Source organism: Triticum dicoccoides, chromosome 6A (genome assembly GCF_002162155.2).
Source record: "Triticum dicoccoides isolate Atlit2015 ecotype Zavitan chromosome 6A, WEW_v2.0, whole genome shotgun sequence".
NCBI classification, from domain to species: domain Eukaryota; kingdom Viridiplantae; phylum Streptophyta; class Magnoliopsida; order Poales; family Poaceae; genus Triticum; species Triticum dicoccoides.
This window is the reverse complement of record NC_041390.1, coordinates 163,998,541-164,001,862: the sequence shown is the minus strand read 5'-3', so window position 1 is coordinate 164,001,862 and position 3,322 is coordinate 163,998,541. Positions and strand designations below refer to the sequence as shown.

Here is a 3,322-nt window from a genome sequence, read left to right as displayed (position 1 = left end):
TGCTATATCCATCAGGCAGAGCTACGACCTCGTGAGGACGACAATGATATTTTTGCTGCAACCGTAGCAGGATTTTGCTACTACCGTTAGAGGTTTTTGCTACATCCATGATTTTTTGCTGTAACCGTAGCAGGATTTTGCTATTACTGTGGAGGTTTTTGCTACATCCATGTAAGGCGGAGCTGCGACCTCGCGAAGGCGGCGACGGCGTTTTTGCTGCACCCGTAGTTTGATTTTGTTACTACGGTGATTTTTTTTGCTACATCCATTCAAACGGCGTTGATTGACTCGCGACCGCCGTCGACGTATTTTCCTGCAGCGAGCATCAATGGCGAGGGCGGCGGAGCTACAACCGTCGTCGTCAAGAGCTGCAACCGCAGGTGGAGCTGTTGCATGGGTTGAGGCGAAAACGAGGCCGGGAGGGGTGGGGGACTGGTGACGAGAACGGCTGGCGAGGGCGGGGTCCGGCGGGCGACGAGGAAGACCGACGAGGGTGGGGACTGACGACGGGAACGACCACCGAAGGGGGACAGGAGGCGCGGTGCCGTGCTCCTCGAGGGGAGATGCGGATCCAGGCCGACTCCCGAGAACGAAGAAGCTGGGGCGATCTGTTTTTTTTTGACTGGATCCAACGGCCGCGTGACTCACATCCGACGGCTGGACTGGACCGGCCGAAACTTTCGGCTGGTGCGCCGGCGCCTATAAGTGCCCTTTATTTTTTCACAGAACGGAACCCCAAGGCTACGGAATTCGTGTACGTACGTACGCATCGCTCCTCCAAGATGAAGCTTTGCAACTCGATTCCTCCTGGTTCACACAGTGCTTGGCACGCACGCATCTCTCCTCGAGTCCGACTCCACCTCGGCGACCTCCTGGCTCTGCACGTATGCATCGCGTATGCATGCCAACGTTTTTGAATGGCAATTTTACACCTAACAAGGCTCGGAAACACTGCAGAGTTCGTGTATGTACACGCATCGCTCCTGGTTCACGCACTGCTTGGCACGCACGCTTCCCCCCTTAAGTCCGACTCCACCTCAGCGAGCTCCCGCTGGATATAAGCCTAGCTAGGAGCTAGGGCCGCTGCCCGGCAACTCACAGCACCCTCGCCGATCGAGCAATCCTGTGGTTGCTCCGCAACCATCAGCACGCCCGCTCTCATGGCGCAGTGCTTTTCCTCGGCGTTGCACGACCAGATCCGTCGTGATCTCGAGCGCCGCAGGAATGTCGTCAACGAGGCCAAGGAGAGAGTTGCAAGAAAGTCCTTTGCGTCGCCCTCGCCGTCGCCACGCCAATCGGCGCTGATCTCTTCCACGTCAACCGGCGCTGTCACCATGAACCGGGCCAACGCTACGAAGGAAGGGGTAGCAAACAGACGCTCTGCTCCGCCGCCACCGCTGCCGCCGCCGCACCGACCCGCGCTCATCCCTTTCGCCAGAATCGCCACAACCAATGCTGCAGGCAAGAAGATCACTTACTTGGACCTGGGAGAAGCTCTGAAGAGGCCCCCTGTCCCACGGACGATGACGACCCTGACCTCGACCGCCATGAAGGTTTCCGGCGTAGCGAGTGTGAGAATTCTAGAGAAGCCATCTGCCTCTCCGTTAGCATGCCGATCCGCGCCGATCTCTTCCATCTCAAACGGCCGTGCCGCCGTCAAGTCGGCAAACGCTACCAAGGAAGCGGCTGGAAAGAAACGCGTTGCTCCGCAGCCGCCGTTGCCGCACCAATCCGTGGCAACGACCAATGCTACCGGCAAGAAGATCGCTTACATGAAGCTGGGAGAAGCTAAGAGGAGATGCACTGCCCCGCCCCGCCCATCCCCACCGCGCCGATATTTGCTGATCCCGACCGCGTCCACCCTGAAGGTTTCAAGTGAGATTAGCATCTGTGATGTAGTGTAGTAGGTTGGACCTGTGGCTATCATGATATCATTACTGAACTAGTATTTTGTTGTAATTTGGTTCGGAGTAGTTGGCCTGGTGAAAGGCGCTTGAGTTTCATCGATTGACGCCATCGCCGCAACCACTGATTTGTGTGTCTTACTGAAGCTGATTTCCAATTAATTCACAAGCAATAGCTGCCCAATTTGTCTGTCATCCAATATTCCGATGAAAAATCGAAGGACTCGACACCCTTGTGTTTGTAAATAGTTGCAAGGAAGTTGTGTGTGTGAGGAAAATTGGCTACGTGCTCCACGACGACAAGCTTTATTATCGACTTATTACGGATGATCAAGCACAGCGCACAAAGTGCTCAACATATCCAGGGCACAACACCGACATATCATGCATGCTGATGCATGCATCCATGCATGTCGCTAGCACATTCACCAGGACGACTCTGCGACGGCGAAGCTGAACCCAGAGCCTTGCAGTGCCTCCTCGACGATCTTGTCCAGCCGCTCCGCCATTGCCGGTGTGATGTGGTTGCTCCAGGACCATGGCTGCCACTCTTGTTCACGGCCATGTTTTTCAGGCTCTCGAGGCTGCACAACTCCACGATGGCCTGCACCACTCCATCGGCCTCCTCCTTGCGGGAGAAGATGCACCCCATGAACTCCGCTCCGCCAGCTTCTTTACGTTCCTCGCGGGGTTCCAAAGCATCTCCTCGTACCGGAGGAAGAGCACCTTCTCCGGCCGCCTCCTGCTCTCCTCCCAGTAGCCCACCACGTGGCGCCACTGCGGGCCGTTGACACATTTGCCGTCGCAGAACAGCTCGAACGCCTCTTCGAATGTGTACGGCGCCGGCTCCGTCTGCTGCTTGTCCGTGTCCTCGCCGGCTTGTGCTCGAGCAGCCGTGGCCGCCGCCTCCTTCATGGTGAAGAACCACGAGGAAATGAATGCGTCCTTTGGGTCCCGGCAGATGTACATGACACTTCTTCTTCGGTACAACCCCCTAAAAACATCAACGGTCCAGATCGTCCTATACCCCTTCGCCTGAAAACTTAAAAAAGAGTAGGATGGTCTTTGCCCCTGCCCCTCCCCCAGTCCCGGCCCCGCGACGTACCCGCGCGGCCCGTCGACGTGCGTACGTCTACGCATTTTCTTTTTACTGTGGCGACGTACGTTTTTTTACCGCGTCGGTGGTCAAGCGCGTCGGTGGTCAAACCACGTGTCGCCCGCTGAAAGCGCGTCGTGGCGCGTGAACTGCGGCCCGCCGCCCCGTCCCGTCCCGTCCGTCCCCTCGCCTGCCGCCCCGTCCCCTCGTCTGCCGCGCCGCCGCCCTCGACTGCCGTCGCATTGATAGCCCGACGGCCGGACCGCCCGCCGCCCCGTCCCGTCGCCTCGTCTGCCGCCCCGCCGCCCCGTCCCGTCCGTCC

General features: G+C 58.2%; 1 pseudogene; it reads right to left on the bottom strand.

The window, feature by feature from the left end:
• Window positions 1–2,329: 2,329 nt before the first annotated feature.
• LOC119315773 overlaps window positions 2,330–3,322 on the bottom strand; it is a 15,268-nt pseudogene continuing 14,275 nt past the window's right edge.